Raw genomic sequence first — 22,569 nt, forward strand, 5'->3', positions numbered from 1 at the left:
GAGAAAAGGAGCTGTGATCCCATCGGCCGGCGGGCTTGCCTAAGCTGAGGTGGTCTTAAATAGCTAGGCTGGAGCGGGTGCGATCTCTTCACTGGTAGGCAGAAGGTAGAGTAAACGCGAAGAAAGGGGAAGCAGAGATGCGGCAGCCGTCAGGACCAGCGCAGTGGCGGCCTGAGCAGCGAGAGGTCTGTGTCTGTTGGGGGTGGGGGGGGGGTGCGGTAGGAGCACTGATTGTGTGGTGGCTAGTGATGTGAGCAGCAAGCAGCGGAGTGGCCAGTGGATGGTGAGGAGGACGGGTGAGAGAGGAGAGGTGAAAATGGGAGGGGAGAGTGTAGGATGTGAGTGAAGGGGCGAAGGCAGAGGAGTGTAAGAAAGGAGGAGCAGCGTGGGAGCAAGCTGAGAGTGGCTGCATGCCGCTTAAGTGCGGAGAGGAGCGGTGCACTGGTGCCTACGGCCATACTAGCCTGAAAACGCCCGATCTCGTCTGATCTCGGAAGCTAAGCAGGCTCAGGCCTGGTTAGTACTTGGATGGGAGACCGCCTGGGAATACCAGGTGCCGTAGGCTTTTGATCCTTTGCCCAATTGCCCCACCAGGAGGTACTGTCTTTTTCTTTTTTCTCTCTCTCCATCTCACTCATACACGCTGCGCTCTCCGTTTGCCACTCAGCCTGCAAACGCAAGCACTCTGCTGTCAAGGCAAAAGAATCTGCTTTTGCTGGGCTGCCGGCTGCGCTGAGCAGCATGCTTCATCAACTGGCCCTGACAGCCGCGATTCGGCAGTGTGCTTCTGCCGGCTCTCACTCTCAGACAGGCAGGCAGGCAAGCAGATGCAAGGGCACAAGCTTGCTTGCGCTGTGTCCTGCGCTTGCGTACAGCACCCATTCTCAGCTTCGGCTCTGCCTTTGCCACCTGAGCCGCCATCACCAAAGGCGGCAGCTGCTTCCCGCGACCAAGGTGGTGGATTCGATCGCCATACTGGGTCTGAGCATGACTCTGTAGAAGTTGCGTCCTTTGGTCTCGCTACTTTTGGCGCAGTTGCACCTCTCTGGCAGGCTAATGTAGGACAGGGGTGGCGGTGCTGGCCGGCAGCCAGTTGTGCTGACAGATTGCTCCAGCAGAGGAGCAGGCCCTTCGGCCCATCTCTTCCGTGCGCAGCTGTTATTCTCTGCGCTCTGCAGGAGCATGAGACATCGGAGTGAATGAATGACGCTCATTTACACCCACCATTCGACGAATCGCTATCCAAATGAGATCGAAGCTCGTACAGATGTAGAGGCAGGAAAGTACCGTTGCCTGTCTTGTGCCGCCAAGGCAATGTGCAATCCAATTCAGGACCTAGCGCTGAATGCCTCATCAAGCGATAGAACCTCCTTGATAATGTGGGACCTTTGCAAAGGCCTGGCTCGACTGCCGGTCGACAGCGTCCAGCGCCTCTCGCTCATGACCATTGCTGTTCGCGTCCTCGATAAAATTTGTCAGATCGGTTTCTCAGCGCAGCATCTAGTGCCGGCGGTCTGACAAGTTTCTGAGATCCCTTCCGAAGTAAGGGGAGAAAAGGAGCTGTGATCCCATCGGCCGGCGGGCTTGCCTAAGCTGAGGTGGTCTTAAATAGCTAGGCTGGAGCGGGTGCGATCTCTTCACTGGTAGGCAGAAGGTAGAGTAAAAGCGAAGAAAGAGGAAACAGAGCTGCGGCGCCCGTCAGGGCCAGCGCAGTGGGGCCCTGGGCAGCGAGTGGTCTCTGTCTGTGGGGGGGGGGGGGTGCGGTAGGAGCACTGATTGTGAGGTGGCTAGTGATGTGAGCAGCAAGCAGCGGAGTGGAGGTGCCGTAGGCTTTTGCTCCTCTGCCCAACTGCCCCAGCAGGAGGTGCTGTCTTTTTCATTTTTTCTCTCTCCCTCTCACTCATACACTCTGCGCTCTCCGTTTGCCACTCAGCCTGCAAACGCAAGCACTCTGCTGTCAAGGCACAAGAATCTGCTTTTGCTCGGCTGCCGGCTGCGCTTAGCAGCATGCTTCATCACCTGGCCCTGACAGCCGCGCTTCGGCAGCGAGCTGCTGCCGGCGCTCACTCTCAGCCAGTCAGGCAGCCAGACGCAAGGGCACCCAAGCTTGCTTGCGCTGTGTCCAACGCTTGCGTACAGCGCCCATTCTCAGCTTCGGCTCTGCCTTTGCCACCTGAGCAGGCATCACCAAAGGCGGCAGCTGCTTCCCGCGGCTAAGCCGGCTGGCCCTGTGCGGCACAAGCTGCTCTCAAGAGCTTGTCATGGCTGAGTCGGACCAGCCGGTTCATCTGCAGGCCGCCGGACTGGCAATAGGTAGCCGCGCCCCACCCAGGCGAGGACGGTTAGCTCAGTTGGTCAGAGCGTGGTGCTAATAACGCCAAGGTCGTGGGTTCGATCCCCATACTGTCCACGCATTCCCTTCAGCCGGCCTGGGGTCTGTGCATAACTCTGTAGAAGCTGCTTCCGTCGTCCACTATCCTTTGGTCCAGCCACTTTTGGCGCAGTTGCACTTCTCTGGCAGGGGTGGCTGTGCTCGCCGGCAGGCAGTTGCGCTGACAGTGTGAGCAGGCCCCTCGGCCCATCTAGTCCGTGCGCAGCTGTTATGCTCTCCGCCCTGCAGGAGCATGAGACATGGGACTGAATGAATGAGGCACTTTTGCACCCACCTTGAGACGGTTAATTATCCCACCCTCTCTATTTGAAGCCGTTGCTGATCAAGAACCCATCAACGTTCGCCTGAAACGTACCCACCGACATTGTATCGCTAGGCGTCCGTGGCAAACAATTTCACATATCCACCAGCCTCCCTTAACGAACTACTCCTCAACTTTGTTCCAAAGAGACGTCTGACTGAGGCTGTGGCCTCAGCTGCTGCACATGACTGCCGTAGGAAACATCCTCAGCACATCCCTCCTATCTCGGCCTTTCAATATTTGATAGATTTCAATCAGATCGAATCTCGTACAGACGCAGAGCCGCGAAACTGCCAATGCCTGTCTTGTGCCGCCAAGGCGATGTGAAATCCAATTTAGGACCTGGCGCTGAATGCCTCATAAAGCGAAGGAACCTCCTTGAATAGGTGGGACTTTTGCAAAGGCCTGGCTTGACTGCCGGTCGGCAGCGTCCAGCGCCTCTCGCTCATGACCATTCCTGTTCGCCTCCTCGATTAAATTTGTCAGATCGATTTCTCACCGCAGCATCTCGTGCCGGCGGTCTGACAAGTTTCTGAGATCCCTTCCGAAGTAAGGGGAGAAAAGGAGCTGTGATCCCATCGGCCGGCGGGCTTGCCTAAGCTGAGGTGGTCTTAAATAGCTAGGCTGGAGCGGGTGCGATCTCTTCACTGGTAGGCAGAAGGTAGAGTAAACGCGAAGAAAGGGGAAGCAGAGATGCGGCAGCCGTCAGGACCAGCGCAGTGGCGGCCTGGGCAGCGAGAGGTCTGTGTCTGTTGGGGGTGGGGGGGGGGTGCGGTAGGAGCACTGATTGTGTGGTGGCTAGTGATGTGAGCAGCAAGCAGCGGAGTGGCCAGTGGATGGTGAGGAGGACGGGTGAGAGAGGAGAGGTGAAAATGGGAGGGGAGAGTGTAGGATGTGAGTGAAGGGGCGAAGGCAGAGGAGTGTAAGAAAGGAGGAGCAGCGTGGGAACAAGCTGAGAGTGGCTGCATGCCGCTTAAGTGCGGAGAGGAGCGGTGCACTGGTGCCTACGGCCATACTAGCCTGAAAACGCCCGATCTCGTCTGATCTCGGAAGCTAAGCAGGCTCAGGCCTGGTTAGTACTTGGATGGGAGACCGCCTGGGAATACCAGGTGCCGTAGGCTTTTGATCCTTTGCCCAATTGCCCCACCAGGAGGTACTGTCTTTTTCTTTTTTCTCTCTCTCCATCTCACTCATACACGCTGCGCTCTCCGTTTGCCACTCAGCCTGCAAACGCAAGCACTCTGCTGTCAAGGCAAAAGAATCTGCTTTTGCTGGGCTGCCGGCTGCGCTGAGCAGCATGCTTCATCAACTGGCCCTGACAGCCGCGCTTCGGCAGTGTGCTTCTGCCGGCTCTCACTCTCAGACAGGCAGGCAGGCAAGCAGATGCAAGGGCACAAGCTTGCTTGCGCTGTGTCCTGCGCTTGCGTACAGCACCCATTCTCAGCTTCGGCTCTGCCTTTGCCACCTGAGCCGCCATCACCAAAGGCGGCAGCTGCTTCCCGCGACCAAGGTGGTGGATTCGATCGCCATACTGGGTCTGAGCATGACTCTGTAGAAGTTGCGTCCTTTGGTCTCGCTACTTTTGGCGCAGTTGCACCTCTCTGGCAGGCTAATGTAGGACAGGGGTGGCGGTGCTGGCCGGCAGCCAGTTGTGCTGACAGATTGCTCCAGCAGAGGAGCAGGCCCTTCGGCCCATCTCTTCCGTGCGCAGCTGTTATTCTCTGCGCTCTGCAGGAGCATGAGACATCGGAGTGAATGAATGACGCTCATTTACACCCACCATTCGACGAATCGCTATCCAAATGAGATCGAAGCTCGTACAGATGTAGAGGCAGGAAAGTACCGTTGCCTGTCTTGTGCCGCCAAGGCAATGTGCAATCCAATTCAGGACCTAGCGCTGAATGCCTCATCAAGCGATAGAACCTCCTTGATAATGTGGGACCTTTGCAAAGGCCTGGCTCGACTGCCGGTCGACAGCGTCCAGCGCCTCTCGCTCATGACCATTGCTGTTCGCGTCCTCGATAAAATTTGTCAGATCGGTTTCTCAGCGCAGCATCTAGTGCCGGCGGTCTGACAAGTTTCTGAGATCCCTTCCGAAGTAAGGGGAGAAAAGGAGCTGTGATCCCATCGGCCGGCGGGCTTGCCTAAGCTGAGGTGGCCTTAAATAGCTAGGCTGGAGCGGGTGCGATCTCTTCACTGGTAGGCAGAAGGTAGAGTAAAAGCGAAGAAAGAGGAAACAGAGCTGCGGCGGCCGTCAGGGCGAGCGCAGTGGGGCCCTGGGCAGCGAGTGGTCTCTGTCTGTGGGGGGGGGGTGCGGTAGGAGCACTGATTGTGAGGTGGCTAGTGATGTGAGCAGCAAGCAGCGGAGTGGCCAGTGGATGGTGAGGAGGACGGGTGAGAGAGGAGAGGTGAAAATGGGAGGGGAGAGTGTAGGATGTGAGTGAAGGGGCGAAGGCAGAGGAGTGTAAGAAAGGAGGAGCAGCGTGGGAGCAAGCTGAGAGTGGCTGCATGCCGCTTAAGTGCGGAGAGGAGCGGTGCACTGGTGCCTACGGCCATACTAACCTGAAAACGCCCGATCTCGTCTGATCTCGGAAGCTAAGCAGGCTCAGGCCTGGTTAGTACTTGGATGGGAGACCGCCTGGGAATACCAGGTGCCGTAGGCTTTTGCTCCTCTGCCCAACTGCCCCAGCAGGAGGTGCTGTCTTTTTCATTTTTTCTCTCTCCCTCTCACTCATACACTCTGCGCTCTCCGTTTGCCACTCAGCCTGCAAACGCAAGCACTCTGCTGTCAAGGCACAAGAATCTGCTTTTGCTCGGCTGCCGGCTGCGCTTAGCAGCATGCTTCATCTCCTGGCCCTGACAGCCGCGCTTCGGCAGCGAGCTGCTGCCGGCGCTCACTCTCAGCCAGTCAGGCAGCCAGACGCAAGGGCACCCAAGCTTGCTTGCGCTGTGTCCTGCGCTTGCGTACAGCGCCCATTCTCAGCTTCGGCTCTGCCTTTGCCACCTGAGCAGGCATCACCAAAGGCGGCAGCTGCTTCCCGCGGCTAAACCGGCTGGCCCTGTGCGGCACAAGCTGCTCTCAAGAGCTTGTCATGGCTGAGTCGGACCAGCCGGTTCATGTGCAGGCCGCCGGACTGGCAATAGGTAGCCGCGCCCCACCCAGGCGAGGACGGTTAGCTCAGTTGGTCAGAGCGTGGTGCTAATAACGCCAAGGTCGTGGGTTCGATCCCCATACTGTCCACGCATTCCCTTCAGCCGGCCTGGGGTCTGTGCATAACTCTGTAGAAGCTGCTTCCGTCGTCCACTATCCTTTGGTCCAGCCACTTTTGGCGCAGTTGCACTTCTCTGGCAGGGGTGGCTGTGCTCGCCGGCAGGCAGTTGCGCTGACAGTGTGAGCAGGCCCCTCGGCCCATCTAGTCCGTGCGCAGCTGTTATTCTCTCCGCCCTGCAGGAGCATGAGACATGGGACTGAATGAATGAGGCACTTTTGCACCCACCTTGAGACGGTTAATTATCCCACCCTCTCTATTTGAAGCCGTTGCTGATCAAGAACCCATCAACGTTCGCCTGAAACGTACCCACCGACATTGTATCGCTAGGCGTCCGTGGCAAACAATTTCACATATCCACCAGCCTCCCTTAACGAACTACTCCTCAACTTTGTTCCAAAGAGACGTCTGACTGAGGCTGTGGCCTCAGCTGCTGCACATGACTGCCGTAGGAAACATCCTCAGCACATCCCTCCTATCTCGGCCTTTCAATATTTGATAGATTTCAATCAGATCGAATCTCGTACAGACGCAGAGCCGCGAAACTGCCAATGCCTGTCTTGTGCCGCCAAGGCGATGTGAAATCCAATTTAGGACCTGGCGCTGAATGCCTCATAAAGCGAAGGAACCTCCTTGAATAGGTGGGACTTTTGCAAAGGCCTGGCTTGACTGCCGGTCGGCAGCGTCCAGCGCCTCTCGCTCATGACCATTCCTGTTCGCCTCCTCGATTAAATTTGTCAGATCGATTTCTCACCGCAGCATCTCGTGCCGGCGGTCTGACAAGTTTCTGAGATCCCTTCCGAAGTAAGGGGAGAAAAGGAGCTGTGATCCCATCGGCCGGCGGGCTTGCCTAAGCTGAGGTGGTCTTAAATAGCTAGGCTGGAGCGGGTGCGATCTCTTCACTGGTAGGCAGAAGGTAGAGTAAACGCGAAGAAAGGGGAAGCAGAGATGCGGCAGCCGTCAGGACCAGCGCAGTGGCGGCCTGGGCAGCGAGAGGTCTGTGTCTGTTGGGGGTGGGGGGGGGGTGCGGTAGGAGCACTGATTGTGTGGTGGCTAGTGATGTGAGCAGCAAGCAGCGGAGTGGCCAGTGGATGGTGAGGAGGACGGGTGAGAGAGGAGAGGTGAAAATGGGAGGGGGAGAGTGTAGGATGTGAGTGAAGGGGCGAAGGCAGAGGAGTGTAAGAAAGGAGGAGCAGCGTGGGAGCAAGCTGAGAGTGGCTGCATGCCGCTTAAGTGCGGAGAGGAGCGGTGCACTGGTGCCTACGGCCATACTAGCCTGAAAACGCCCGATCTCGTCTGATCTCGGAAGCTAAGCAGGCTCAGGCCTGGTTAGTACTTGGATGGGAGACCGCCTGGGAATACCAGGTGCCGTAGGCTTTTGATCCTTTGCCCAATTGCCCCACCAGGAGGTACTGTCTTTTTCTTTTTTCTCTCTCTCCATCTCACTCATACACGCTGCGCTCTCCGTTTGCCACTCAGCCTGCAAACGCAAGCACTCTGCTGTCAAGGCAAAAGAATCTGCTTTTGCTGGGCTGCCGGCTGCGCTGAGCAGCATGCTTCATCAACTGGCCCTGACAGCCGCGCTTCGGCAGTGTGCTTCTGCCGGCTCTCACTCTCAGACAGGCAGGCAGGCAAGCAGATGCAAGGGGCACAAGCTTGCTTGCGCTGTGTCCTGCGCTTGCGTACAGCACCCATTCTCAGCTTCGGCTCTGCCTTTGCCACCTGAGCCGCCATCACCAAAGGCGGCAGCTGCTTCCCGCGACCAAGGTGGTGGATTCGATCGCCATACTGGGTCTGAGCATGACTCTGTAGAAGTTGCGTCCTTTGGTCTCGCTACTTTTGGCGCAGTTGCACCTCTCTGGCAGGCTAATGTAGGACAGGGGTGGCGGTGCTGGCCGGCAGCCAGTTGTGCTGACAGATTGCTCCAGCAGAGGAGCAGGCCCTTCGGCCCATCTCTTCCGTGCGCAGCTGTTATTCTCTGCGCTCTGCAGGAGCATGAGACATCGGAGTGAATGAATGACGCTCATTTACACCCACCATTCGACGAATCGCTATCCAAATGAGATCGAAGGTCGTACAGATGTAGAGGCAGGAAAGTACCGTTGCCTGTCTTGTGCCGCCAAGGCAATGTGCAATCCAATTCAGGACCTAGCGCTGAATGCCTCATCAAGCGATAGAACCTCCTTGATAATGTGGGACCTTTGCAAAGGCCTGGCTCGACTGCCGGTCGACAGCGTCCAGCGCCTCTCGCTCATGACCATTGCTGTTCGCGTCCTCGATAAAATTTGTCAGATCGGTTTCTCAGCGCAGCATCTAGTGCCGGCGGTCTGACAAGTTTCTGAGATCCCTTCCGAAGTAAGGGGAGAAAAGGAGCTGTGATCCCATCGGCCGGCGGGCTTGCCTAAGCTGAGGTGGTCTTAAATAGCTAGGCTGGAGCGGGTGCGATCTCTTCACTGGTAGGCAGAAGGTAGAGTAAAAGCGAAGAAAGAGGAAACAGAGCTGCGGCGCCCGTCAGGGCCAGCGCAGTGGGGCCCTGGGCAGCGAGTGGTCTCTGTCTGTGGGGGGGGGGGGTGCGGTAGGAGCACTGATTGTGAGGTGGCTAGTGATGTGAGCAGCAAGCAGCGGAGTGGCCAGTGGATGGTGAGGAGGACGGGTGAGAGAGGAGAGGTGAAAATGGGAGGGGAGAGTGTAGGATGTGAGTGAAGGGGCGAAGGCAGAGGAGTGTAAGAAAGGAGGAGCAGCGTGGGAGCAAGCTGAGAGTGGCTGCATGCCGCTTAAGTGCGGAGAGGAGCGGTGCACTGGTGCCTACGGCCATACTAGCCTGAAAACGCCCGATCTCGTCTGATCTCGGAAGCTAAGCAGGCTCAGGCCTGGTTAGTACTTGGATGGAGACCGCCTGGGAATACCAGGTGCCGTAGGCTTTTGCTCCTCTGCCCAACTGCCCCAGCAGGAGGTGCTGTCTTTTTCATTTTTTCTCTCTCCCTCTCACTCATATACACTCTGCGCTCTCCGTTTGCCACTCAGCCTGCAAACGCAAGCACTCTGCTGTCAAGGCACAAGAATCTGCTTTTGCTCGGCTGCCGGCTGCGCTTAGCAGCATGCTTCATCACCTGGCCCTGACAGCCGCGCTTCGGCAGCGAGCTGCTGCCGGCGCTCACTCTCAGCCAGTCAGGCAGCCAGACGCAAGGGCACCCAAGCTTGCTTGCGCTGTGTCCAACGCTTGCGTACAGCGCCCATTCTCAGCTTCGGCTCTGCCTTTGCCACCTGAGCAGGCATCACCAAAGGCGGCAGCTGCTTCCCGCGGCTAAGCCGGCTGGCCCTGTGCGGCACAAGCTGCTCTCAAGAGCTTGTCATGGCTGAGTCGGACCAGCCGGTTCATGTGCAGGCCGCCGGACTGGCAATAGGTAGCCGCGCCCCACCCAGGCGAGGACGGTTAGCTCAGTTGGTCAGAGCGTGGTGCTAATAACGCCAAGGTCGTGGGTTCGATCCCCATACTGTCCACGCATTCCCTTCAGCCGGCCTGGGGTCTGTGCATAACTCTGTAGAAGCTGCTTCCGTCGTCCACTATCCTTTGGTCCAGCCACTTTTGGCGCAGTTGCACTTCTCTGGCAGGGGTGGCTGTGCTCGCCGGCAGGCAGTTGCGCTGACAGTGTGAGCAGGCCCCTCGGCCCATCTGGTCCGTGCGCAGCTGTTATTCTCTCCGCCCTGCAGGAGCATGAGACATGGGACTGAATGAATGAGGCACTTTTGCACCCACCTTGAGACGGTTAATTATCCCACCCTCTCTATTTGAAGCCGTTGCTGATCAAGAACCCATCAACGTTCGCCTGAAACGTACCCACCGACATTGTATCGCTAGGCGTCCGTGGCAAACAATTTCACATATCCACCAGCCTCCCTTAACGAACTACTCCTCAACTTTGTTCCAAAGAGACGTCTGACTGAGGCTGTGGCCTCAGCTGCTGCACATGACTGCCGTAGGAAACATCCTCAGCACATCCCTCCTATCTCGGCCTTTCAATATTTGATAGATTTCAATCAGATCGAATCTCGTACAGACGCAGAGCCGCGAAACTGCCAATGCCTGTCTTGTGCCGCCAAGGCGATGTGAAATCCAATTTAGGACCTGGCGCTGAATGCCTCATAAAGCGAAGGAACCTCCTTGAATAGGTGGGACTTTTGCAAAGGCCTGGCTTGACTGCCGGTCGGCAGCGTCCAGCGCCTCTCGCTCATGACCATTCCTGTTCGCCTCCTCGATTAAATTTGTCAGATCGATTTCTCACCGCAGCATCTCGTGCCGGCGGTCTGACAAGTTTCTGAGATCCCTTCCGAAGTAAGGGGAGAAAAGGAGCTGTGATCCCATCGGCCGGCGGGCTTGCCTAAGCTGAGGTGGTCTTAAATAGCTAGGCTGGAGCGGGTGCGATCTCTTCACTGGTAGGCAGAAGGTAGAGTAAACGCGAAGAAAGGGGAAGCAGAGATGCGGCAGCCGTCAGGACCAGCGCAGTGGCGGCCTGGGCAGCGAGAGGTCTGTGTCTGTTGGGGGTGGGGGGGGGGGGTGCGGTAGGAGCACTGATTGTGTGGTGGCTAGTGATGTGAGCAGCAAGCAGCGGAGTGGCCAGTGGATGGTGAGGAGGACGGGTGAGAGAGGAGAGGTGAAAATGGAGGGGAGAGTGTAGGATGTGAGTGAAGGGGCGAAGGCAGAGGAGTGTAAGAAAGGAGGAGCAGCGTGGGAGCAAGCTGAGAGTGGCTGCATGCCGCTTAAGTGCGGAGAGGAGCGGTGCACTGGTGCCTACGGCCATACTAGCCTGAAAACGCCCGATCTCGTCTGATCTCGGAAGCTAAGCAGGCTCAGGCCTGGTTAGTACTTGGATGGGAGACCGCCTGGGAATACCAGGTGCCGTAGGCTTTTGATCCTTTGCCCAATTGCCCCACCAGGAGGTACTGTCTTTTTCTTTTTTCTCTCTCTCCATCTCACTCATACACGCTGCGCTCTCCGTTTGCCACTCAGCCTGCAAACGCAAGCACTCTGCTGTCAAGGCAAAAGAATCTGCTTTTGCTGGGCTGCCGGCTGCGCTGAGCAGCATGCTTCATCAACTGGCCCTGACAGCCGCGCTTCGGCAGTGTGCTTCTGCCGGCTCTCACTCTCAGACAGGCAGGCAGGCAAGCAGATGCAAGGGCACAAGCTTGCTTGCGCTGTGTCCTGCGCTTGCGTACAGCACCCATTCTCAGCTTCGGCTCTGCCTTTGCCACCTGAGCCGCCATCACCAAAGGCGGCAGCTGCTTCCCGCGACCAAGGTGGTGGATTCGATCGCCATACTGGGTCTGAGCATGACTCTGTAGAAGTTGCGTCCTTTGGTCTCGCTACTTTTGGCGCAGTTGCACCTCTCTGGCAGGCTAATGTAGGACAGGGGTGGCGGTGCTGGCCGGCAGCCAGTTGTGCTGACAGATTGCTCCAGCAGAGGAGCAGGCCCTTCGGCCCATCTCTTCCGTGCGCAGCTGTTATTCTCTGCGCTCTGCAGGAGCATGAGACATCGGAGTGAATGAATGACGCTCATTTACACCCACCATTCGACGAATCGCTATCCAAATGAGATCGAAGCTCGTACAGATGTAGAGGCAGGAAAGTACCGTTGCCTGTCTTGTGCCGCCAAGGCAATGTGCAATCCAATTCAGGACCTAGCGCTGAATGCCTCATCAAGCGATAGAACCTCCTTGATAATGTGGGACCTTTGCAAAGGCCTGGCTCGACTGCCGGTCGACAGCGTCCAGCGCCTCTCGCTCATGACCATTGCTGTTCGCGTCCTCGATAAAATTTGTCAGATCGGTTCTCAGCGCAGCATCTAGTGCCGGCGGTCTGACAAGTTTCTGAGATCCCTTCCGAAGTAAGGGGAGAAAAGGAGCTGTGATCCCATCGGCCGGCGGGCTTGCCTAAGCTGAGGTGGCCTTAAATAGCTAGGCTGGAGCGGGTGCGATCTCTTCACTGGTAGGCAGAAGGTAGAGTAAAAGCGAAGAAAGAGGAAACAGAGCTGCGGCGGCCGTCAGGGCGAGCGCAGTGGGGCCCTGGCAGCGAGTGGTCTCTGTCTGTGGGGGGGGGTGCGGTAGGAGCACTGATTGTGAGGTGGCTAGTGATGTGAGCAGCAAGCAGCGGAGTGGCCAGTGGATGGTGAGGAGGACGGGTGAGAGAGGAGAGGTGAAAATGGGAGGGGAGAGTGTAGGATGTGAGTGAAGGGGCGAAGGCAGAGGAGTGTAAGAAAGGAGGAGCAGCGTGGGAGCAAGCTGAGAGTGGCTGCATGCCGCTTAAGTGCGGAGAGGAGCGGTGCACTGGTGCCTACGGCCATACTAACCTGAAAACGCCCGATCTCGTCTGATCTCGGAAGCTAAGCAGGCTCAGGCCTGGTTAGTACTTGGATGGGAGACCGCCTGGGAATACCAGGTGCCGTAGGCTTTTGCTCCTCTGCCCAACTGCCCCAGCAGGAGGTGCTGTCTTTTTCATTTTTTCTCTCTCCCTCTCACTCATACACTCTGCGCTCTCCGTTTGCCACTCAGCCTGCAAACGCAAGCACTCTGCTGTCAAGGCACAAGAATCTGCTTTTGCTCGGCTGCCGGCTGCGCTTAGCAGCATGCTTCATCTCCTGGCCCTGACAGCCGCGCTTCGGCAGCGAGCTGCTGCCGGCGCTCACTCTCAGCCAGTCAGGCAGCCAGACGCAAGGGCACCCAAGCTTGCTTGCGCTGTGTCCTGCGCTTGCGTACAGCGCCCATTCTCAGCTTCGGCTCTGCCTTTGCCACCTGAGCAGGCATCACCAAAGGCGGCAGCTGCTTCCCGCGGCTAAACCGGCTGGCCCTGTGCGGCACAAGCTGCTCTCAAGAGCTTGTCATGGCTGAGTCGGACCAGCCGGTTCATGTGCAGGCCGCCGGACTGGCAATAGGTAGCCGCGCCCCACCCAGGCGAGGACGGTTAGCTCAGTTGGTCAGAGCGTGGTGCTAATAACGCCAAGGTCGTGGGTTCGATCCCCATACTGTCCACGCATTCCCTTCAGCCGGCCTCAGCCGGCCTGGGGTCTGTGCATAACTCTGTAGAAGCTGCTTCCGTCGTCCACTATCCTTTGGTCCAGCCACTTTTGGCGCAGTTGCACTTCTCTGGCAGGGGTGGCTGTGCTCGCCGGCAGGCAGTTGCGCTGACAGTGTGAGCAGGCCCCTCGGCCCATCTAGTCCGTGCGCAGCTGTTATTCTCTCCGCCCTGCAGGAGCATGAGACATGGGACTGAATGAATGAGGCACTTTTGCACCCACCTTGAGACGGTTAATTATCCCACCCTCTCTATTTGAAGCCGTTGCTGATCAAGAACCCATCAACGTTCGCCTGAAACGTACCCACCGACATTGTATCGCTAGGCGTCCGTGGCAAACAATTTCACATATCCACCAGCCTCCCTTAACGAACTACTCCTCAACTTTGTTCCAAAGAGACGTCTGACTGAGGCTGTGGCCTCAGCTGCTGCACATGACTGCCGTAGGAAACATCCTCAGCACATCCCTCCTATCTCGGCCTTTCAATATTTGATAGATTTCAATCAGATCGAATCTCGTACAGACGCAGAGCCGCGAAACTGCCAATGCCTGTCTTGTGCCGCCAAGGCGATGTGAAATCCAATTTAGGACCTGGCGCTGAATGCCTCATAAAGCGAAGGAACCTCCTTGAATAGGTGGGACTTTTGCAAAGGCCTGGCTTGACTGCCGGTCGGCAGCGTCCAGCGCCTCTCGCTCATGACCATTCCTGTTCGCCTCCTCGATTAAATTTGTCAGATCGATTTCTCACCGCAGCATCTCGTGCCGGCGGTCTGACAAGTTTCTGAGATCCCTTCCGAAGTAAGGGGAGAAAAGGAGCTGTGATCCCATCGGCCGGCGGGCTTGCCTAAGCTGAGGTGGTCTTAAATAGCTAGGCTGGAGCGGGTGCGATCTCTTCACTGGTAGGCAGAAGGTAGAGTAAACGCGAAGAAAGGGGAAGCAGAGATGCGGCAGCCGTCAGGACCAGCGCAGTGGCGGCCTGGGCAGCGAGAGGTCTGTGTCTGTTGGGGGTGGGGGGGGGCTGCGGTAGGAGCACTGATTGTGTGGTGGCTAGTGATGTGAGCAGCAAGCAGCGGAGTGGCCAGTGGATGGTGAGGAGGACGGGTGAGAGAGGAGAGGTGAAAATGGGAGGGGAGAGTGTAGGATGTGAGTGAAGGGGCGAAGGCAGAGGAGTGTAAGAAAGGAGGAGCAGCGTGGGAGCAAGCTGAGAGTGGCTGCATGCCGCTTAAGTGCGGAGAGGAGCGGTGCACTGGTGCCTACGGCCATACTAGCCTGAAAACGCCCGATCTCGTCTGATCTCGGAAGCTAAGCAGGCTCAGGCCTGGTTAGTACTTGGATGGGAGACCGCCTGGGAATACCAGGTGCCGTAGGCTTTTGATCCTTTGCCCAATTGCCCCACCAGGAGGTACTGTCTTTTTCTTTTTTCTCTCTCTCCATCTCACTCATACACGCTGCGCTCTCCGTTTGCCACTCAGCCTGCAAACGCAAGCACTCTGCTGTCAAGGCAAAAGAATCTGCTTTTGCTGGGCTGCCGGCTGCGCTGAGCAGCATGCTTCATCAACTGGCCCTGACAGCCGCGCTTCGGCAGTGTGCTTCTGCCGGCTCTCACTCTCAGACAGGCAGGCAGGCAAGCAGATGCAAGGGCACAAGCTTGCTTGCGCTGTGTCCTGCGCTTGCGTACAGCACCCATTCTCAGCTTCGGCTCTGCCTTTGCCACCTGAGCCGCCATCACCAAAGGCGGCAGCTGCTTCCCGCGACCAAGGTGGTGGATTCGATCGCCATACTGGGTCTGAGCATGACTCTGTAGAAGTTGCGTCCTTTGGTCTCGCTACTTTTGGCGCAGTTGCACCTCTCTGGCAGGCTAATGTAGGACAGGGGTGGCGGTGCTGGCCGGCAGCCAGTTGTGCTGACAGATTGCTCCAGCAGAGGAGCAGGCCCTTCGGCCCATCTCTTCCGTGCGCAGCTGTTATTCTCTGCGCTCTGCAGGAGCATGAGACATCGGAGTGAATGAATGACGCTCATTTACACCCACCATTCGACGAATCGCTATCCAAATGAGATCGAAGCTCGTACAGATGTAGAGGCAGGAAAGTACCGTTGCCTGTCTTGTGCCGCCAAGGCAATGTGCAATCCAATTCAGGACCTAGCGCTGAATGCCTCATCAAGCGATAGAACCTCCTTGATAATGTGGGACCTTTGCAAAGGCCTGGCTCGACTGCCGGTCGACAGCGTCCAGCGCCTCTCGCTCATGACCATTGCTGTTCGCGTCCTCGATAAAATTTGTCAGATCGGTTTCTCAGCGCAGCATCTAGTGCCGGCGGTCTGACAAGTTTCTGAGATCCCTTCCGAAGTAAGGGGAGAAAAGGAGCTGTGATCCCATCGGCCGGCGGGCTTGCCTAAGCTGAGGTGGCCTTAAATAGCTAGGCTGGAGCGGGTGCGATCTCTTCACTGGTAGGCAGAAGGTAGAGTAAAAGCGAAGAAAGAGGAAACAGAGCTGCGGCGGCCGTCAGGGCGAGCGCAGTGGGGCCCTGGGCAGCGAGTGGTCTCTGTCTGTGGGGGGGGGGTGCGGTAGGAGCACTGATTGTGAGGTGGCTAGTGATGTGAGCAGCAAGCAGCGGAGTGGCCAGTGGATGGTGAGGAGGACGGGTGAGAGAGGAGAGGTGAAAATGGGAGGGGAGAGTGTAGGATGTGAGTGAAGGGGCGAAGGCAGAGGAGTGTAAGAAAGGAGGAGCAGCGTGGGAGCAAGCTGAGAGTGGCTGCATGCCGCTTAAGTGCGGAGAGGAGCGGTGCACTGGTGCCTACGGCCATACTAACCTGAAAACGCCCGATCTCGTCTGATCTCGGAAGCTAAGCAGGCTCAGGCCTGGTTAGTACTTGGATGGGAGACCGCCTGGGAATACCAGGTGCCGTAGGCTTTTGCTCCTCTGCCCAACTGCCCCAGCAGGAGGTGCTGTCTTTTTCATTTTTTCTCTCTCCCTCTCACTCATACACTCTGCGCTCTCCGTTTGCCACTCAGCCTGCAAACGCAAGCACTCTGCTGTCAAGGCACAAGAATCTGCTTTTGCTCGGCTGCCGGCTGCGCTTAGCAGCATGCTTCATCTCCTGGCCCTGACAGCCGCGCTTCGGCAGCGAGCTGCTGCCGGCGCTCACTCTCAGCCAGTCAGGCAGCCAGACGCAAGGGCACCCAAGCTTGCTTGCGCTGTGTCCTGCGCTTGCGTACAGCGCCCATTCTCAGCTTCGGCTCTGCCTTTGCCACCTGAGCAGGCATCACCAAAGGCGGCAGCTGCTTCCCGCGGCTAAACCGGCTGGCCCTGTGCGGCACAAGCTGCTCTCAAGAGCTTGTCATGGCTGAGTCGGACCAGCCGGTTCATGTGCAGGCCGCCGGACTGGCAATAGGTAGCCGCGCCCCACCCAGGCGAGGACGGTTAGCTCAGTTGGTCAGAGCGTGGTGCTAATAACGCCAAGGTCGTGGGTTCGATCCCCATACTGTCCACGCATTCCCTTCAGCCGGCCTGGGGTCTGTGCATAACTCTGTAGAAGCTGCTTCCGTCGTCCACTATCCTTTGGTCCAGCCACTTTTGGCGCAGTTGCACTTCTCTGGCAGGGGTGGCTGTGCTCGCCGGCAGGCAGTTGCGCTGACAGTGTGAGCAGGCCCCTCGGCCCATCTAGTCCGTGCGCAGCTGTTATTCTCTCCGCCCTGCAGGAGCATGAGACATGGGACTGAATGAATGAGGCACTTTTGCACCCACCTTGAGACGGTTAATTATCCCACCCTCTCTATTTGAAGCCGTTGCTGATCAAGAACCCATCAACGTTCGCCTGAAACGTACCCACCGACATTGTATCGCTAGGCGTCCGTGGCAAACAATTTCACATATCCACCAGCCTCCCTTAACGAACTACTCCTCAACTTTGTTCCAAAGAGACGTCTGACTGAGGCTGTGGCCTCAGCTGCTGCACATGACTGCCGTAGGAAACATCCTCAGCACATCCCTCCTATCTCGGCCTTTCAATATTTGATAGATTTCAATCAGATCGAATCTCGTACAGACGCAGAGCCGCGAAACTGCCAATGCCTGTCTTGTGCCGCCAAGGCGATGTGAAATCCAATTTAGGACCTGGCGCTGAATGCCTCATAAAGCGAAGGAACCTCCTTGAATAGGTGGGACTTTTGCAAAGGCCTGGCTTGACTGCCGGTCGGCAGCGTCCAGCGCCTCTCGCTCATGACCATTCCTGTTCGCCTCCTCGATTAAATTTGTCAGATCGATTTCTCACCGCAGCATCTCGTGCCGGCGGTCTGACAAGTTTCTGAGATCCCTTCCGAAGTAAGGGGAGAAAAGGAGCTGTGATCCCATCGGCCGGCGGGCTTGCCTAAGCTGAGGTGGTCTTAAATAGCTAGGCTGGAGCGGGTGCGATCTCTTCACTGGTAGGCAGAAGGTAGAGTAAACGCGAAGAAAGGGGAAGCAGAGATGCGGCAGCCGTCAGGACCAGCGCAGTGGCGGCCTGGGCAGCGAGAGGTCTGTGTCTGTTGGGGGTGGGGGGGGGCTGCGGTAGGAGCACTGATTGTGTGGTGGCTAGTGATGTGAGCAGCAAGCAGCGGAGTGGCCAGTGGATGGTGAGGAGGACGGGTGAGAGAGGAGAGGTGAAAATGGGAGGGGAGAGTGTAGGATGTGAGTGAAGGGGCGAAGGCAGAGGAGTGTAAGAAAGGAGGAGCAGCGTGGGAGCAAGCTGAGAGTGGCTGCATGCCGCTTAAGTGCGGAGAGGAGCGGTGCACTGGTGCCTACGGCCATACTAGCCTGAAAACGCCCGATCTCGTCTGATCTCGGAAGCTAAGCAGGCTCAGGCCTGGTTAGTACTTGGATGGGAGACCGCCTGGGAATACCAGGTGCCGTAGGCTTTTGATCCTTTGCCCAATTGCCCCACCAGGAGGTACTGTCTTTTTCTTTTTTCTCTCTCTCCATCTCACTCATACACGCTGCGCTCTCCGTTTGCCACTCAGCCTGCAAACGCAAGCACTCTGCTGTCAAGGCAAAAGAATCTGCTTTTGCTGGGCTGCCGGCTGCGCTGAGCAGCATGCTTCATCAACTGGCCCTGACAGCCGCGCTTCGGCAGTGTGCTTCTGCCGGCTCTCACTCTCAGACAGGCAGGCAGGCAAGCAGATGCAAGGGCACAAGCTTGCTTGCGCTGTGTCCTGCGCTTGCGTACAGCACCCATTCTCAGCTTCGGCTCTGCCTTTGCCACCTGAGCCGCCATCACCAAAGGCGGCAGCTGCTTCCCGCGACCAAGGTGGTGGATTCGATCGCCATACTGGGTCTGAGCATGACTCTGTAGAAGTTGCGTCCTTTGGTCTCGCTACTTTTGGCGCAGTTGCACCTCTCTGGCAGGCTAATGTAGGACAGGGGTGGCGGTGCTGGCCGGCAGCCAGTTGTGCTGACAGATTGCTCCAGCAGAGGAGCAGGCCCTTCGGCCCATCTCTTCCGTGCGCAGCTGTTATTCTCTGCGCTCTGCAGGAGCATGAGACATCGGAGTGAATGAATGACGCTCATTTACACCCACCATTCGACGAATCGCTATCCAAATGAGATCGAAGGTCGTACAGATGTAGAGGCAGGAAAGTACCGTTGCCTGTCTTGTGCCGCCAAGGCAATGTGCAATCCAATTCAGGACCTAGCGCTGAATGCCTCATCAAGCGATAGAACCTCCTTGATAATGTGGGACCTTTGCAAAGGCCTGGCTCGACTGCCGGTCGACAGCGTCCAGCGCCTCTCGCTCATGACCATTGCTGTTCGCGTCCTCGATAAAATTTGTCAGATCGGTTTCTCAGCGCAGCATCTAGTGCCGGCGGTCTGACAAGTTTCTGAGATCCCTTCCGAAGTAAGGGGAGAAAAGGAGCTGTGATCCCATCGGCCGGCGGGCTTGCCTAAGCTGAGGTGGTCTTAAATAGCTAGGCTGGAGCGGGTGCGATCTCTTCACTGGTAGGCAGAAGGTAGAGTAAAAGCGAAGAAAGAGGAAACAGAGCTGCGGCGCCCGTCAGGGCCAGCGCAGTGGGGCCCTGGGCAGCGAGTGGTCTCTGTCTGTGGGGGGGGGGGGGTGCGGTAGGAGCACTGATTGTGAGGTGGCTAGTGATGTGAGCAGCAAGCAGCGGAGTGGCCAGTGGATGGTGAGGAGGACGGGTGAGAGAGGAGAGGTGAAAATGGGAGGGGAGAGTGTAGGATGTGAGTGAAGGGGCGAAGGCAGAGGAGTGTAAGAAAGGAGGAGCAGCGTGGGAGCAAGCTGAGAGTGGCTGCATGCCGCTTAAGTGCGGAGAGGAGCGGTGCACTGGTGCCTACGGCCATACTAACCTGAAAACGCCCGATCTCGTCTGATCTCGGAAGCTAAGCAGGCTCAGGCCTGGTTAGTACTTGGATGGGAGACCGCCTGGGAATACCAGGTGCCGTAGGCTTTTGCTCCTCTGCCCAACTGCCCCAGCAGGAGGTGCTGTCTTTTTCATTTTTTCTCTCTCCCTCTCACTCATACACTCTGCGCTCTCCGTTTGCCACTCAGCCTGCAAACGCAAGCACTCTGCTGTCAAGGCACAAGAATCTGCTTTTGCTCGGCTGCCGGCTGCGCTTAGCAGCATGCTTCATCTCCTGGCCCTGACAGCCGCGCTTCGGCAGCGAGCTGCTGCCGGCGCTCACTCTCAGCCAGTCAGGCAGCCAGACGCAAGGGCACCCAAGCTTGCTTGCGCTGTGTCCTGCGCTTGCGTACAGCGCCCATTCTCAGCTTCGGCTCTGCCTTTGCCACCTGAGCAGGCATCACCAAAGGCGGCAGCTGCTTCCCGCGGCTAAACCGGCTGGCCCTGTGCGGCACAAGCTGCTCTCAAGAGCTTGTCATGGCTGAGTCGGACCAGCCGGTTCATGTGCAGGCCGCCGGACTGGCAATAGGTAGCCGCGCCCCACCCAGGCGAGGACGGTTAGCTCAGTTGGTCAGAGCGTGGTGCTAATAACGCCAAGGTCGTGGGTTCGATCCCCATACTGTCCACGCATTCCCTTCAGCCGGCCTGGGGTCTGTGCATAACTCTGTAGAAGCTGCTTCCGTCGTCCACTATCCTTTGGTCCAGCCACTTTTGGCGCAGTTGCACTTCTCTGGCAGGGGTGGCTGTGCTCGCCGGCAGGCAGTTGCGCTGACAGTGTGAGCAGGCCCCTCGGCCCATCTAGTCCGTGCGCAGCTGTTATTCTCTCCGCCCTGCAGGAGCATGAGACATGGGACTGAATGAATGAGGCACTTTTGCACCCACCTTGAGACGGTTAATTATCCCACCCTCTCTATTTGAAGCCGTTGCTGATCAAGAACCCATCAACGTTCGCCTGAAACGTACCCACCGACATTGTATCGCTAGGCGTCCGTGGCAAACAATTTCACATATCCACCAGCCTCCCTTAACGAACTACTCCTCAACTTTGTTCCAAAGAGACGTCTGACTGAGGCTGTGGCCTCAGCTGCTGCACATGACTGCCGTAGGAAACATCCTCAGCACATCCCTCCTATCTCGGCCTTTCAATATTTGATAGATTTCAATCAGATCGAATCTCGTACAGACGCAGAGCCGCGAAACTGCCAATGCCTGTCTTGTGCCGCCAAGGCGATGTGAAATCCAATTTAGGACCTGGCGCTGAATGCCTCATAAAGCGAAGGAACCTCCTTGAATAGGTGGGACTTTTGCAAAGGCCTGGCTTGACTGCCGGTCGGCAGCGTCCAGCGCCTCTCGCTCATGACCATTCCTGTTCGCCTCCTCGATTAAATTTGTCAGATCGATTTCTCACCGCAGCATCTCGTGCCGGCGGTCTGACAAGTTTCTGAGATCCCTTCCGAAGTAAGGGGAGAAAAGGAGCTGTGATCCCATCGGCCGGCGGGCTTGCCTAAGCTGAGGTGGTCTTAAATAGCTAGGCTGGAGCGGGTGCGATCTCTTCACTGGTAGGCAGAAGGTAGAGTAAACGCGAAGAAAGGGGAAGCAGAGATGCGGCAGCCGTCAGGACCAGCGCAGTGGCGGCCTGGGCAGCGAGAGGTCTGTGTCTGTGGGGTGGGGCGGGGGGGCTGGGAGTGGGGTAGGAGCACTGATTGTGTGGTGGCTAGTGATGTGAGCAGCAAGCAGCGGAGTGGCCAGTGAATGGTGAGGAGGACGGGTGAGAGAGGAGAGGTGAAAATGGAGGGGAGAGTGTAGGATGTGAGTGAAGGGGCGAAGGCAGAGGAGTGTAAGAAAGGAGGAGCAGCGTGGGAGCAAGCTGAGAGTGGCTGCATGCCGCTTAAGTGCGGAGAGGAGCGGGGCACTGGTGCCTACGGCCATACTAGCCTGAAAACGCCCGATCTCGTCTGATCTCGGAAGCTAAGCAGGCTCAGGCCTGGTTAGTACTTGGATGGGAGACCGCCTGGGAATACCAGGTGCCGTAGGCTTTTGATCCTTTGCCCAATTGCCCCACCAGGAGGTACTGTCTTTTTCTTTTTTCTCTCTCTCCATCTCACTCATACACGCTGCGCTCTCCGTTTGCCACTCAGCCTGCAAACGCAAGCACTCTGCTGTCAAGGCAAAAGAATCTGCTTTTGCTGGGCTGCCGGCTGCGCTGAGCAGCATGCTTCATCACCTGGCCCTGACAGCCGCGCTTCGGCAGTGTGCTTCTGCCGGCTCTCACTCTCAGACAGGCAGGCAGGCAAGCAGATGCAAGGGCACAAGCTTGCTTGCGCTGTGTCCTGCGCTTGCGTACAGCGCCCATTCTCAGCTTCGGCTCTGCCTTTGCCACCTGAGCCGCCATCACCAACGGCGGCAGCTGCTTCCCGCGACCAAGGTGGTGGATTCGATCGCCATACTGGGTCTGAGTATGACTCTGTAGAAGTTGCGTCCTTTGGTCTCGCTACTTTTGGCGCAGTTGCACCACTCTGGCAGGCTAATGTAGGACAGGGGTGGCGGTGCTGGCCGGCAGCCAGTTGTGCTGACAGATTGCTCCAGCAGAGGAGCAGGCCCTTCGGCCCATCTCTTCCGTGCGCAGCTGTTATTCTCTGCGCTCTGCAGGAGCATGAGACATCGGAGTGAATGAATGACGCTCATTTACACCCACCATTCGACGAATCGCTATCCAAATGAGATCGAAGCTCGTACAGATGTAGAGGCAGGAAAGTACCGTTGCCTGTCTTGTGCCGCCAAGGCGATGTGAAATCCAATTTAGGACCTGGCGCTGAATGCCTCATAAAGCGAAGGAACCTCCTTGAATAGGTGGGACCTTTGCAAAGGCCTGGCTCGACTGCCGGTCGACAGCGTCCAGCGCCTCTCGCTCATGACCATTGCTGTTCGCGTCCTCGATAAAATTTGTCAGATCGGTTTCTCAGCGCAGCATCTAGTGCCGGCGGTCTGACAAGTTTCTGAGATCCCTTCCGAAGTAAGGGGAGAAAAGGAGCTGTGATCCCATCGGCCGGCGGGCTTGCCGAAGCTGAGGTGGTCTTAAATAGCTAGGCTGGAGCGGGTGCGATCTCTTCACTGGTAGGCAGAAGGTAGAGTAAACAAGAAGAAAGGGG

At 57.3% G+C, this 22,569-nt stretch overlaps 12 non-coding genes across 12 annotated transcripts; all 12 read left to right on the top strand.

Moving 5' to 3' along the window:
* The first annotated feature begins 446 nt into the window (after positions 1–446).
* Positions 447–565, top strand: LOC140194318 (5S ribosomal RNA). The gene has a single exon (XR_011885169.1). It is a non-coding gene; the product is annotated as a 5S ribosomal RNA (ribosomal RNA).
* Positions 566–3,695: 3,130 nt separating this feature from the next.
* On the top strand, positions 3,696–3,814 carry LOC140194329 (5S ribosomal RNA). The gene has a single exon (XR_011885178.1). It is a non-coding gene; the product is annotated as a 5S ribosomal RNA (ribosomal RNA).
* Positions 3,815–5,237: 1,423 nt separating this feature from the next.
* Positions 5,238–5,356, top strand: LOC140194292 (5S ribosomal RNA). Its single transcript, XR_011885143.1, has one exon. It is a non-coding gene; the product is annotated as a 5S ribosomal RNA (ribosomal RNA).
* A 1,864-nt stretch (positions 5,357–7,220) lies between these two features.
* Positions 7,221–7,339, top strand: LOC140194340 (5S ribosomal RNA). Its single transcript, XR_011885188.1, has one exon. It is a non-coding gene; the product is annotated as a 5S ribosomal RNA (ribosomal RNA).
* Positions 7,340–8,765: 1,426 nt separating this feature from the next.
* On the top strand, positions 8,766–8,883 carry LOC140194304 (5S ribosomal RNA). Its single transcript, XR_011885155.1, has one exon. It is a non-coding gene; the product is annotated as a 5S ribosomal RNA (ribosomal RNA).
* Positions 8,884–10,749: 1,866 nt separating this feature from the next.
* On the top strand, positions 10,750–10,868 carry LOC140194351 (5S ribosomal RNA). Its single transcript, XR_011885198.1, has one exon. It is a non-coding gene; the product is annotated as a 5S ribosomal RNA (ribosomal RNA).
* A 1,420-nt stretch (positions 10,869–12,288) lies between these two features.
* On the top strand, positions 12,289–12,407 carry LOC140194293 (5S ribosomal RNA). Its single transcript, XR_011885144.1, has one exon. It is a non-coding gene; the product is annotated as a 5S ribosomal RNA (ribosomal RNA).
* Positions 12,408–14,280: 1,873 nt separating this feature from the next.
* LOC140194353 (5S ribosomal RNA) lies at positions 14,281–14,399 on the top strand. Its single transcript, XR_011885200.1, has one exon. It is a non-coding gene; the product is annotated as a 5S ribosomal RNA (ribosomal RNA).
* A 1,423-nt stretch (positions 14,400–15,822) lies between these two features.
* On the top strand, positions 15,823–15,941 carry LOC140194294 (5S ribosomal RNA). The gene has a single exon (XR_011885145.1). It is a non-coding gene; the product is annotated as a 5S ribosomal RNA (ribosomal RNA).
* A 1,863-nt stretch (positions 15,942–17,804) lies between these two features.
* Positions 17,805–17,923, top strand: LOC140194354 (5S ribosomal RNA). Its single transcript, XR_011885201.1, has one exon. It is a non-coding gene; the product is annotated as a 5S ribosomal RNA (ribosomal RNA).
* A 1,426-nt stretch (positions 17,924–19,349) lies between these two features.
* Positions 19,350–19,468, top strand: LOC140194295 (5S ribosomal RNA). Its single transcript, XR_011885146.1, has one exon. It is a non-coding gene; the product is annotated as a 5S ribosomal RNA (ribosomal RNA).
* Positions 19,469–21,337: 1,869 nt separating this feature from the next.
* On the top strand, positions 21,338–21,456 carry LOC140194355 (5S ribosomal RNA). Its single transcript, XR_011885202.1, has one exon. It is a non-coding gene; the product is annotated as a 5S ribosomal RNA (ribosomal RNA).
* The last annotated feature ends 1,113 nt before the right edge of the window (positions 21,457–22,569 follow it).

The sequence above is a fragment of the Mobula birostris genome, chromosome 2 (genome assembly GCF_030028105.1).
Source record: "Mobula birostris isolate sMobBir1 chromosome 2, sMobBir1.hap1, whole genome shotgun sequence".
Lineage (NCBI taxonomy): Eukaryota > Metazoa > Chordata > Chondrichthyes > Myliobatiformes > Myliobatidae > Mobula > Mobula birostris.